Raw genomic sequence first — 14,270 nt, 5'->3', positions numbered from 1 at the left:
TTTGTCCTGCAGCAGGGAGGAAAATATTGTAATTATTTGTTCCCTGTGTGAGGATAAAATAGTAAAGAACACACCCCAAGTGTATTCTCACACTCGTGCACCCCAAAAAACAATGCAGATGTGCAACCTGTTGACATACGCACATATAAACCTAGGATCTACACAGCACAGGGAAGCTGCGTTTTACGCTAAGACCAAGGACATGCTAGTGTTGATGCAAGGCTCAAACTTTAATGAAAATTATAGGCTTATTACAAAATGTGTGCAATTAACAAACATATTAACTGATACAGAATGAAAGAACTCATTAAGTGAGCCCAGTTAAGACTGAAATGGCATATATGGTTGATGCAAACACCAACAGCTGTTTCAGTGTTTCTTAAAGACCCTTGAGATATGTGGGACTACATTGACTATCTTCTCAGCCAGTGATGGTCAGCTGCTAGTTGTAGTAAGTGAGGATCATCAATTATGGTGAGAGTTGCAGTCCTGCATATATAAAAAAGACAGGATTTGGAACCTTTCCATCTAATAATGGCCAATAATAATAAGCTGCCCAATATTGGGAAGTACAGAATGGTAGAGCAGATATAACTTTAAAGACTGATCCAGCAAGGTTCTTGCATTCTTTTCACTTTGTTCACCAAGAAAAGCTTGAAAAAGTTACTTTTTTGGATTATCCATTCATTACCTGTAGCCAGCAGCACATCCAGTGGCCATGTTAGCTAAGGGCAGGCCTGCACAACCTGGCCGTAGGTAGGGGCCAAAATTAAAATAGGCTAAACTTCTTAGGGGCACAGATAGGTTTTAATTAAATATTAATTAATTAATAATAATAATATTTAATAAAGATTAACAAATTAATCTTTAATAAATTAGCAATAATTAATAAACATTAATAAAGATTTGTCAAAGGGTGGAGGATGGGGAGGAGTCAGGTTGGGGTCCCGCATAGGAAGATGGAAGTTGAGGGGGCCCTGGAGAAGTTACAAGGAAAGGGAAGGAGATGGATTCAGGAGGAACATCTGTGACTGGGGCAGGGCCCGGGGGGAGTTGGGTCTGTGGGGTAGAAAAGGGGGAGAGGAGGAGCCAGGGGAGGAGGAGTACTGGAAGACACTGCAGTGGGAACATGAGACCAGCTATGAGGAGGAGATCTTGGGCTGGGTGCAAGAAGTGTGGACCGCCGAACTAGGACACCGTCACCTGAGAGGAAGACAGGAAGGTAGTGTGAGCGGGCATGGTCGGGACTCTCCCACGGAGAGCTTCTTCGCAGGCCATGTGCACTCCTCAGCGTTGGAGGACGAAGGGCCCTATCAAGCTCGGGAAATATTTGGCCCAGGACCACAGTTGTTTTGGGACATTAGGGGAAGGGGGTTGGGCCGTCCGACTGGCGCTCGGGGGATAGAATAGCCAGCGCAGACGAAAGGGTCGACCCCAGACCCTAACTCTGGAAGAGAATATGGGAAGGCGGTGAGGTAACCAGCCTCTCTCGAGGTGCGGAGCAGTTGTAGGTCAGTTAATAAAGAAAGTTGAGCATCATTCTGGTGTCTGCGCTTCCTTCCACCATGGATTTATACCCTGACCCCACCCCCACCAGAGCAGCTATGGGCCAGGTGATAAGATTATTTAATTTAAAAAAAGAATTGTTCATTCTTCTGCTCATAGTCATCACAGCTCCACAATTCCCAGCCTAGAGATCTGTATTCACCACGCTGAGGACATCACTTCCAGGCACCGCAGGGCACAAGCTTGCTGATGACATCACTTCCAGGTGCCGCCATGCAATTAGACTAGGATGGGGAAGGATAGGGATAGCACTCCAATGAAATATTGCCTTTCCTTTTGTACAGCTGATATCTACATTAAATTCTATGTCACCAATTGCCTTTCCAAATCCTCTCCATTTCAAAACCTGTTTCCCATCCCAAGCTGCCACACTAGTTGCATTTTCATGGGCCCCGGAGCTCTTGTATTAAAATTGTTCTTTGACTCCATTCTACACTTTCTTTCCAGCTCTGCACGCAAGATCCAAAACAAGGAGAATAGCACAGTTCATGAAATACCAGAGCAATCTGTAGAGGGAAGGGGGATCTCCATTCCATCCTTCCAAGTTCTTTAGTGTTGCTCACTGGGGTGAAAGTTAAACCCTGCAAAGGGACAAATAATACACTGTTAATCTCCATCCTGATGGTTTAGTATTTGTTTTCCCGCTACACCCGTCCAAGAAGGTTGATTAGTAATTCATCCAGATTAGTTTGAACTTTATAGAGCTTTAATTAGGGGTTTTAAAATGGCAAAATAAAAGCTTGCCCAAGAGGATTGTGTTATCATGTTCAGAATATCACATTATTTAGTGCCAATAAATAACAGACGAGCTGCAAAATGAATGCACCAGCTTAAGTACACAAAACTTTCACTGCCACATGTTTGAAGGGTGAGTTTATGCAACTGGTTATTTTTCTGTGTTTTTTTAAACAACAAAATGTCATAGAAGAGTCGGCATTTCAGTATAATACTTTCCTTTTTGCTCCTTTCCTGCAAGGAAAGCTGGCTATATATTCCATTCAAAAAACAGCTCTGGAAATCCTATGGCAAAATGTCGCCTCAGAGTGACCTTTCCATAAAATCCTAATTATATAATCACCACTGATGATTGAAGGGGACAATGTGAAGCAGGTTGATGTCAGGTTTGTCGGACTGGGAGAAGTCCCACTAAAATCAGTGGGACTTAATTGTGATCAACTTGAGTCCCATTGACTACAATGGGCTCTCAGCATCCACTGAAGTTTGCTTACAGGACCCCCCCCCTCCCATGGACACCAAAATCTGTGGATGCTCAATTTCCATGAAATACAATGGCATCGTAAAATGGTATCCCTTGTACAATATAAAAATACAAAATCAGGGAGTGGGGTGTTTTTGAATGTATGTATTTTAAACATATTTTCAAGCCATGGATGCTTGAATCTGTAGATAAAAAAAATCCATGGATATGGAGGGCTGACTGTAATACATCTACTGTTACTGACTGAGCACTAACTTGTTTATATATTTTGCAAAATCTAAGTCCCTGAAACCTGGCTATGAAGGCAATAAACATGCCTGTGTAAAAAGTAAGAAGCAAAATGATTACACAAAACATGAGGTTACTGTCTAATCCTGGACATGAAACCACCTAAAATAAAACAAAGGATATAGGGAGGAAATAATCCAACAGAGAAATATTAAATAAATGACCACAGTATAACAAAACAACCAAAATGGTGGACTGCATTGGTATGGTTGCATTAATCAGGCTGATGCAAGCAGCCACAATCTGGCTGATCCAGTCATCTGGTGGCTCATGCAATCTGATGCAGCCAGAAACTATGGCTAGTGATATACTTAAGCAGTTGCTCCCTTAAGTGGCCTCCTATAAGTCTCAATTACCAATCGAGGGAAAGATTATTGTTGGCATTAATGGGCATTAGTGAAATCCATCTTTGATTGGACAGGCAGAAGATGGTGAACGCTAGCTCCCAAGACACAGTCTCCAAAGCTCAAACAGTGTTGTTTATGCCACTGTTGCTCTTATTCCTGGATGATAAGTACTCTTTAAAATGCCTATAAAGGAGAGCGGGTATCTGCTCTCATTATTAAATAGGATATTATTTAACTAGGCAAATGTCTGTTGCAGAATATTATTCTCCAATAATACCTGCACTAATAGAGATGCCTGTGTGTTTGATACACATGGCATATAAAGGTTCATATCTAAGGGTGAGACTGTACAGCTGTCTGTTAATGAATATTTGCAAACAAGAAGCTCAAAGATTCTGGTAAAGGTGATACAAAACTATAGTGCTATGATTCCACTTTAATTGACTTGGCATTAACCTATGGAATCCTGGGATTTGGAGTTTAGGTGTGTAGACTTCACCATCACAGAGCCCTAGTGCCTCCCGAAATGACAAATCCTAAGAATCTATAGGCTGTTGACAGCAGTTAAAGTGCTAAACCTAGGCAGTGGGAAAGGGGTCCAGGAGAAACTCTTAACCCCCTTAATTCTGCTGAATGCTGAAGCTGGGCTTAATAATTAGTTACAGAAGAATAGTTTGCTGACTGCAGCTATACTGCAAAAATAAAGTACAGTCACCCCTCCGTTTTTGCGGACTTGAAATCCGCATCCCTTGACTGTTGGTGGGTGGCAAATGGAGGGGGACAAATTGGAGCGCACACCGCCATTCAAGCCAATGGTGTTTGAAACTTGGTGATTTTTCATTTTCACGCACACGGAGGAGGGTGGTCTGGAATGGATCCCTTGCAAAAACAGAGGGGTGTCTGTAGTTTGTGACCAGTTTAACTGCTATGGCTTTCTTAATTCTATGGAATTCTGAGATTTGTAGTTTTGGGAGATATTTAGTGTTGAAACTGCTTTACTGCTTTATTTCTTCAGTGTGGCAGCAGCCTTTGTGTCCTAGGTACAATTTTCTGCCTGTTGAAGGTACATTAAAAAAAAAAAGCAAAGGAACTGTTTTGAAATGAACTGTAAACAGCTTGCTTTTGAACTCCATTTCATCTTTGGAAGGATGACAGCTGCGCTGATTGCCAATGCAAGATCTATGAAGACAAGAGACAAAAGCTGCCCAAAAGGCATTTCTCACCTCTAGGGTGAGAGTCAAATGTGCTAAAGGCCAGGAAGCACCAAGAAGTGGGAAACCTTGACAAAACAGTGCAGAGAGATGCCTCTGGGCAATAGCAAGAGAAACAATATTTCACTTTTGTTCAATTATATGCATAGATGGGGGGGGATCTAGGACATTGTTTGTTGGCCTACAAAGTGAATATTTCCATTGTACAAAAGAAGCGGATAAGCTGTGATAGCTAGAATTTATAATGTAGAATTTATTAATGCTTGAGCCAGTGTGGCGTAGCCATTTGAGTGTTGGACTCTGGAGATCAGGGTTCGATTTCTGGCTCAGCCATGAAACCCACTGGGTGATCTTGGGTAAGTCATGCACTCTCAGACTCAGGGGACAGCAATGACAAACCTCCTCTGAACTTGCCAGATCTCGCCAAGAAAACCCAACAATAGGTTCACCTTAGGGTCACCATATGTTGGAAATGACTTGCAGGCACACAACACACACACTAATGCTTAGACCATAGGCGATTTGCATATAATATACATAAAAGTACAATATAAAAATACTACATTAAATAAATAGCATATGAAGGGTGCATATAAAAATATTCAAATTCAATACAATTAAAACACGCAAGAGACTTGGCATTTTGGCTATGATCAAGGGTAGAATTTATAAAAGTTGCTTTTTGGACTGTAACACCCAGGCATGATTTCCAGATCTTTCACCGTTGTGGTGGCCCTCCTTTGGACATGCTCCAATTTGTCAATGTCCCTTTTGAATTGTGGTGCCCAGAACTGGACACAGCATTCCAGGTGGGGCCTGACCAGAGCAGAATACAGTGGCACTATTACTTCCCTTGATCTAGACACTATACTTCTATTGATGCAGCCTAAAATTGTATTGGCCTTTTTAGCTGCCACATCGCACTGTTGACTCATGTTCAACTTGTGGTCTACTTGGACTCCTAGATTCCTATCACACATATAACTGTTGTTCAGTCAGGTGTCCCCCATCCTATATTTGTGTATTTCATTTTTCCGCCCTAAGTGCAGTACCTTACATAACTTGTGGTCCACTAGGACTCCATGATCCCTTTCACATGTCCTGTTGTCAAGCCAGGTGTTCCCCATCCTATAACTGTGCATTTCATTTTTTCTGCCTAAGTGCAGTACCTTATATTCCTCCCAAAATTTGTTTTGTTACTTTTGCCCCAGCTTTCTTGAAGCTGAACAGAGTATTTGGGAGAACAGTTAGAGAACAGGGATTTGTTCTGGCTACCAGAACTGATCTGATATCACAATCTTTCAGACAGATCTACATCTAAGCCTACCAGACAGCATTCTTCTTAAAGATGGATGAGAAAATATTTCCTTGGTATTTGCAAGTGAGACATACAGCTTTTCTATTGTACAGAAAAACTTTTGAGAGCTGGTATGGAAGTTGAGCAGTTACATTTTAGAAATGACCACATAGGAACACTGGGTAATGTGCAGAAACAGACTATTAGACTAATTGGGGAACTGACTTTCAGAAAGATATATCTTCAGACAGTTGGAATACATTTGGAAATATATACCTTTAATTACATTGTGCTAAAGTGAAAATAAAGCTCTTGCAAATTATAGAGTACATAGCATCTGACACCACAGAGTTGACTAAGATCCACCCAAGTGTTACAGATAAATGCTGGAGATGTGGAGCACCAAACGCAGATAGAGAATTTGGGTTTTCAGGTTTGGAAGTACAGTAATGGAAAATATGACAGGGTTATGTTTTTCACTGCATCTGTTAATTACCATGATTTGTTATATGAAAGGGAAAGTGGAATCACAAGATGTATAATTAATTGTTGACTTATTAAAAGATGCACAAATGTTCATTTCTAACAACTGAGAGGGAGAAAACAATACCTCCAGCAAAGATAGAATGAATATCTAGGATATGGTATAAAGGCTTTTATGGCCAAACTGTCAAATTTAATTAAGGCGGGGTACATACCTCCGCTTTGCGGCGCTCTGCCGCCGCCGCCAGGTCCGCGGGGGAGCCGGAGCCTTCACATGGCCCGACTCCCACGCGGACCGAAAAAGAAGCTCCAAAATGGAGCTTCTTTTTCCGTTGCGTTTGCGACATAGCAAGGCGCCAGGGGCGCACTCGCTACGTCACAAGTGACGCGACGCGTACGGACGCTCAGCGTCCGATACGCAAAGATGGCGCCGGCCATGTAGAAGGGCCGGCACCATCTTGTACGGACGGACGGAGTCCCGTACTAGGCCCAGGGGCGTCTATAAGAGACGCCCTTTTTAAAATGGGACGTCCTCTGACGTCCCAAATGGCGGGTCAGAAAGCACTAAGAGTTTGAGAGGGCACAGCAAGACAATGTCTAATCCAGTGTTAACCCATCTAAGAAATCCACTGAATCGGTTTTTCATCTTATGCTGGTATGTTGTGGTGTGTTTAATGGTCATGTTTTAACTGGTTTTAATCTTTTTGATCGTTTAATCTCTTCTGAAGTTTTGTATTTTCTTTATTTTTACTATGTGCTTTTGAATCTGTTTAAGTTAACTTTGAGTCCCTAGGAGGGGGAAAAAGTAGAATAAATCAATTAATCAGTCAAACCTCAAAATATCATTTACACCCATCACTACTTCAAAAATGGCTGTAGTTTATTAGAGCACATAGGATCACACAGTCCACATGAGACCTTTTGTATTCATGGTGTTACTTGCGAAAAGTTCCATTTATTATTATTATGATTATTATTAACCTTATTTATAAAGCACGTAAATTTTATATGTTTATAAATTGTTTATGTTTATGTTATGTTTATGTTATAGTTTTATATTCTGAATTCGTTGGTTTAAGTTGTGTCAGAGCCTACACACATAATATATAGGGAGAAAAAAACTAGATTAATTAAGATCAATAAAGGAACTCATCAGGGATGTCCTTTATCACATTACTTTTCATAATGGTTATGGAAAATTAAATAGCCAAATACAAAATGATGATAAAATACAAGGATAGAAAACGTAAACATAAATATAAATCTGTGCCTTTGCAGATGACCTGGTGGTTTTCTTAGAGAATCCAAGAAAGAGTATACAAAGATTAGAGGAACTACGGGAAATCAGGGAAACTAGCAAGTTCAAAGTCAACAAAAACAAAAGTGGTGTAACAACCAAAACCTCTCTAAGAAGTGAAGAAGCAGAGCTCAAAACTAAAACAGATTTTCAATAACAGATAAATCAAATATTTCAGAGTAAATGACAAAAAAAATGCAGATTTGTATAAGAACAACTATATAATCATTGGATAACATCAAAAAAGATTAGAAAGGTGGAATAAACAACAATGATTTATTCTGTTCCAGGCGTTACCCACAAAAATTAGGAAATATCAGTTTAAAAGCTGGAAAAAGACCTCTACAATTTCCTATGGCAAGGAAAAAAACGAAGAATACAGTATAAAGTAATGGAAGACCTGTTCTATGTTGTGGATACAAGATTGGAGTCATTAGAAAAACAAAGAATGTTAGAATTAGAAGGCCGAAAGATGGAGTTAGTCTGGCACCCAATTATGTTATGATAAAGCCAAGTCAATAAAAATTCAACCAACATATCATAAGGAAAGCATTATTACTAATATGGAATAAATACAATAATATCTTTATAATAAGGCTCCAGGGTGGACCTCTACACAACAGGCATTTCATAAGAAAGAAAAAGTGGAAACAAGAAAATGGTTAAGATCATATTTTAAGCAGGGAATGATACCTTAAAACAAGGAAGAAATCAGGCAGGAAGTCGGGAATAAATTGGCCCATATTGGCAATTAAGAGAAGACGTTAAAAAAGATAGGGAGGTGTGTGGAATAGAAAAAGAAACGACGGACTTGATAAAATAACAACTGGAGAGAGAGGAGCGATTAATAAGAAGACTACAAATATTTGCTAGATTTGAACTACATGAAGAAACAATTAAAGTAACATGCTCAAGTGGGCACAAAACATGAAATGAAATACGTCTCACATGGAAGAAAAAAACTTAAACGTTCACGAAATGTAGTAATTTAAAAGAAAATTACTACAAGTTTTTTACAGATGGTACATAACCCCAATAAAACGAGAAAAAATAACAAAAAACGGAAAAGTAACTGCTGGAAATGGGACGATAGAACGGGAACGCTATTATCAAATGTGGTGCAATGTAAAAAAGCCAAAGATCTGGGAAGAAATTCATAAACCAAAATTAAAGAAGTGTTAAATATCCCACTGAGACCAGATATAATACAGAAATCTTGTACAGGATGAAATAAGTATATTACCTATATGGTAATTGCCACCCGTATGATTTATGCAAAACATTGGAAATCAAATAAAGTACCATCAATAGACGAGTGGACTATAGAAACCGAATGGTCTAGCCATATTGATAATTGTCAATGTTCCCAAGTAAAAGAACTACTCAACAATTTGTAGATAAATGAGAAGAAGTGTCAAAATTATAGGAAAAAAAAGATAAGATGACAAAACATGAAAGATAGATTTTGTATAATTTCAATTTAGATATTATAAAAAAAAGTATGCGAAGGAAGACTTAAGAAACTTAGTAATATTACAAAAGTAATATAGTTAATATATAATACAATAAGGAAGTATAGTACAATACGAATTCTGTAATGAATGAATGAATTTGTTGATTTGGTTTTCTGTATTTTCATCTCTGTATTGAAGTAAAGGAAAAAAAATTAAATGGAAAAATAGAAGTTGTGTCAGAGCCAGGACCATGAAGAGCACATGTACATTAGCTGCCAGGGATCTGCCTCTGGCTATTTACATGTGTATTTAATGGTAAAGATCAGACTGTGGCAAAGCAGGAAAATGAACAGCTGTGGGTTCCTTTATTGATTCATTTCTGGAAAGCAACATTATGTTACTGACCAGTATGTTTCTAGTTGATGGGGTGTTTTTTTAGTGAATAGATAATATTAAGCTTTTGATTTGTTTTGAAGGCAAGAAAGTTGTGCAAATATTTCAGCCACTGGTGAAGACTTGTACAAACATGTTTGCTGCCAATATTGGCAAACTGTTTATTGACAGAAACCAGCCGACTTCATCTTCCCAATCAAGTCGTTTACTACAGTCTTTTACTTTCTGGAGGACCTTTGCGCCACTTGAGATGAGGTCATCTTATTACTTGCCTCCAAAAAGACCCTGGCATTCCTAGCGACTGATTGTAGGTCTCCCACAAACTTTGATCTTTTCACTGTATATTGTTTCATTGATTTGAATTTGGTTTTTAAAAGTGACAGATAGTTTACATTTTGTAACTCCTAACTTCACTTTAACATTGGTTAGGTTTTAATTTCTTTTCCCTCACATTTCACAGTGCAATATAGTCCATAGGCTTTGCCTGCTTGCTAGAGGAGTCTGTGGCACAAAAATGGTTTGAACTCCTGCTTTAAGAAGCTAGCAGTGGGGTACATGGTGACGCCATCCACACTTACAACAACCCTATCAGGTAGGTTAGGCGAGACATAGTAACGGTACAAGGCCTTCATCAACAAGTGAGGATTTGAACCTAAGTCTCTCTAGTCACAGGTTGACATTCTAATAAGCACATCAGATCAGGATTCTTGAATAATCATGAACCATTCTGAATAATGCATAGCCATTAGATAGGCAGGATATAATTTCTAAAGAAAGAAAAATAAATCATTCAGGGATGCTGTTTCTATCTTTTAAAGTACTCTGATGTGAAACAATGCTCAGCCAGATGGAAATCTAGAACTGAGTGCTCACATTGGCTGAAGAATACAGTTCGCCCTCTCCATATGCAGAGATCCGTCCAGATCCTCCATGTATGGGGAAAAACGCGTAAGCTCAAACCCCATTGGCTGCAATGGGGGAGCGCTTCCACGTTCCACTCATTCACGCAGACAAGCAACCAAAGATTAAGGAATAGTTTAATCAGGCCATTTGTACATACGTATGTTCATCTAGTCCTATTGACATCTATGACAGTAAAAGTGGTTTATTGGTGGCCAAGTGGATTGTTAAGGCTATCATGGGCTTATACCAAGGGTCAAGATACACTGTTATGTGTGTTTCTCAACTTCTTTTCACATATTTTTATTGGTATTCTGATATTATATAAATATAATTAGGGGAGTGTATGAAGACTGGCAGAGCAGAAACGTTGGGCAGTAAGTAGTGTTGTACATGAATGGTGATTAGTGGAGAGACGAGTAGGTGTTACTAGAATGACATGGCAAGAGTGACAAATGGAATTAGGTTTGGATGAAGTTAGTCAGAAAGCAAGTAGGTCTGCTCTGAAAGTGGAACAGAGAGACTGAGAGAATATTATGTGTAATTTTAGATTATCTTATTACAGCAGTAAAATAAAAGAAAGTTGCAATTACAAGTAGTATGTGCTGGCAAATAAAGAGTGAAATTATCTGTACTCATCTAAACTGTATTCATCATCATCATCATCATCATCATCCAGTATACCTAACCAGACCTACTGCCTGATGACAGAGGATTAACCAGGACTGTCTCTGCCAACTGGAATAGTATGTTCTTTGCTTGCTTGCATGAGCTGGCGCAACAGTGAAAGACATGATACTAATAGCCAGATGGCGACTCTCCAAAGAGTTCTTGTACCTCAGCAGCCTGTTTCTCTTGGAGCCCAACCCCTCCGTTGCCTTCCGTCAGCCATCAGGTGGGCAGAGGTCCTTGATAGCCCTGCTGTGGGCCGGGCTTGTGCTCCGGCCAGCACCTTTTCACCTTTTGTGAGGGTAGGAGCACCAAGACCTCTGTCCGACCTCCGACTCCCGCTGTTTTACTCGCCCATCAAACTGGCGTTTCGGGTTGTCCTGGGCCCGTGCTAAATTAGTTTTAGCCACCTGCCCTATGTCTTAAGAGGATCACATTTGGAGAAAATTGTAATTCATAACAGATGCAGGAACCTTTTCCTCCCACCCTTCCGTTACAATATCCAAAATTCCCCAGGCTTACGCCCATAAACCAGCTTGAAGGGGGAGAATCCTAATGATGACTGAGGACTTCTCTAAATGCAAATAATAAAGTTCAAATTAACAGGTGCCAATGTTTGGGATGTCATCTATAAACTTCTTTAGCATTCCCTTCAATGTTCTATTAAATCTCTCCATCAAGCCATTAGCTTGTGGTTGGTAAACAGAGGTCTTAAAGGCTTTGCTTTTAGAATCTCCCACATTTTCTTCAAGATCTGACTCATAAAGTTGGGCTTGGTCTGTCCAAATTTTCCTGGGAAATCCACCCTCGAAAAACAACTGTACCAACTCTTGAGCAATCCGAGGAGCCTCCGGATACCTAGTGGCACAACAGCCTCCATACCTAGTGGCAAAATCACTACCACCAATAAATACCTATGTCCACCTGCCGAGCGCTCAAGGGCCCCACAACGTCCATAGAGATCCTCGAAAAAGGCTCCTCCACAATGGGTAAAGGATTAGCTTTCCACCTGCTGCTCCTTTCCCCTGACACACTGACACTGAGGGCAAGAGTTGCAAAAGCCTTACTTCTACATAAACTCCTGGCCAAAAATCCACTGGATACCCTCTGTATGGTCTTTCCACACCCAAGTGCCAGCCAATGGGATCTCATGGCAAACCTCATCATCTCCCTTCTCAGCACCTTCGACACCACCAGCTGCTCCTCCAGGGACGCCAGCACCACCATCTGCTCCTCTGGGGACACTGGCACCATCAGCAGAGGTATTCGGTACAAAAATCCCCTTCATCTCAAACCGAGGTCTCACATCTGTACCCTCCCTTGAGCTGCCGTAAGGACTCTCTTAAGGACAAATCATCCTGTTGTCAAGCAACGCCTGAGCCCGCTGGACCCCCGCCAAGTCCACCTCCTGGGAGGCCATAGCTTCCAGGCTAGGACTTCCGTGTCCTGTAAACCTGCCTCACCAGGGACATCCTAACAAGGCCCCTCCTCAACGTGGGTACCACTCCCACCTTCATCCTCTCTGTCTTCCCATTTACCTTCACTGTGGCCACATGGCATCGTAGTCCTTAAATTCCATGGATGCACCGCACTCTTATCCTTGGAGCCACCCGGCCCCTTGGGGCTTCTTGTACGAGGATTTGGTTGCATCCGGAGTCTACCAGAGCCCAAACTGCCTCGCATCCCCCTGATAGTTTTCATCTTCTCCGGCCTACTCACCTGAGCTGCTTCCCAAGCGTCTGCCCACGAGCACTCCATTACTGACAGTCCTTCCGGATGTGGCCTTCCATGCCACAAGTTTAGCACGTATTGGCTTCTGCTCCCCTCCCGGGTAGGGTTGCCATCCTTAAGAACCCCAACCAGGAAAAAGTAGGACAAGTTTTAAAATGAGGACTTTAAAAAAAAATTCCTGGCCAGGAAATTAAAAAAAAAGGTCCTACATTTTAAAAACTTGTCCAAGGCCTCCCTGGGGCCTGAGAGACAGCGTCTGCCGAAGCCCAAAGAGCCTTGGAGGACGCTAGATTTTTTTTTTTTAAAAAACAGACTTTAAAAATAGATTTTAAAAATAGACTTTAAAAATAAAAAACACATTAATACGTAACTGGCCACATCACCTCCTCCTCCCCCATCTCTCCTCCCCCTCCGCGCAAAAAAGGGCAAAGTGTCTCTTTCTGGCTGCAGCCGGCCCAACAGAGGAGGAGCTCCTCCTCCTGAGTCTGGCTGGCCAATGGGGCAGACTGGACTGGAACAGCTCCGCCCCCGCCAGCCCTCCACAGGCTCTGGCCTGGAGAAGGGGCGGGCTGTCAGCCCCAACTTCAGGAGGAGGAAGTCCTCCTCATTCCTGCGCGTGGCTCCTCCTCCTCCCCCCCTCGAGGCTCTGCCTCCTTAAGGGGACCAGCTCCCTTTTGAGGCTGGCGTGCAGCCAGGCCCAGGCACGCAAGCAGGCCAATCGCTTGGGCAACTGCTTGGCGCCACTGCAGAGGAGGAGGTGGTGGCCAGCCAGCCAGCCGCGCACAGCCCTGCAGGCCAGGGGATGTGCAGGGGATGTGCGGGGGGAGGAGGAGGTTGGAGGAGGCGGAGGCGGGTGGCTGGGTGGCCAGAGGGAGCGCGCAGGGGGCGGAGGTGGAGAGGGAGGAGGAGGCGGACGTGGAAGTGGGTGGCCGGCCAGCTGCATGAGCAGCCACGGCCATAAGAAGGTGTGTGTGGGGGAGAGGTGGCCGCAGGCGGGGCAGTCACGGTTTTGGGACGAAACTGGACCGTGACTGCGCCAGCACCCCAATGCAGGTTTGCCCGCTGCAGCCAGGTTATGGAATCCCTACTCTGGGTAATCCCGACCGTCATGCCTTTGGTGCCCCTCTCCTCGTGGTTCCCAGGTCCTCCTTAGCTTTGGAGCCGGGCCTACTGGCTTCAATCCCCTCTTGCAGCCTCTGCCGAGGCTCTTAACCGTCGTGGACCTTCCCCTTCCAAGGTTCTCCGGGGTTGGGGTCCCTCTCCTTCCTCAGCGCTGGTAAAGGCTCCATGAGGCTTACCGCTTCCTCCAAATCCTTAGGCCGCTGCACCAGACCCAATTCTTGGCCTTTGTGGTAGTCTCTCACAAATTGTTCCACTAGCACCAGCTCTGCTACCTCCACTGATGGGAGTCAGCC

At 42.5% G+C, this 14,270-nt stretch overlaps 1 long non-coding RNA gene across 1 annotated transcript; it reads right to left on the bottom strand.

Moving 5' to 3' along the window:
• Positions 1–374: 374 nt before the first annotated feature.
• LOC121933013 lies at positions 375–12,967 on the bottom strand. The gene is made up of 3 exons (XR_006104448.1): positions 12,844–12,967; positions 2,064–2,147; positions 375–489 (listed from the first exon to the last, which is right to left on the bottom strand). It is a non-coding gene; the product is annotated as an uncharacterized LOC121933013 (long non-coding RNA).
• Positions 12,968–14,270: the final 1,303 nt, after the last annotated feature.

Source organism: Sceloporus undulatus, chromosome 6, assembly GCF_019175285.1.
Source record: "Sceloporus undulatus isolate JIND9_A2432 ecotype Alabama chromosome 6, SceUnd_v1.1, whole genome shotgun sequence".
Taxonomy (NCBI): Eukaryota; Metazoa; Chordata; class Lepidosauria; order Squamata; family Phrynosomatidae; genus Sceloporus; species Sceloporus undulatus.
The sequence above is the reverse complement of the archived record's forward strand: the minus strand, read 5'-3'. Positions and strand labels throughout refer to the sequence as shown.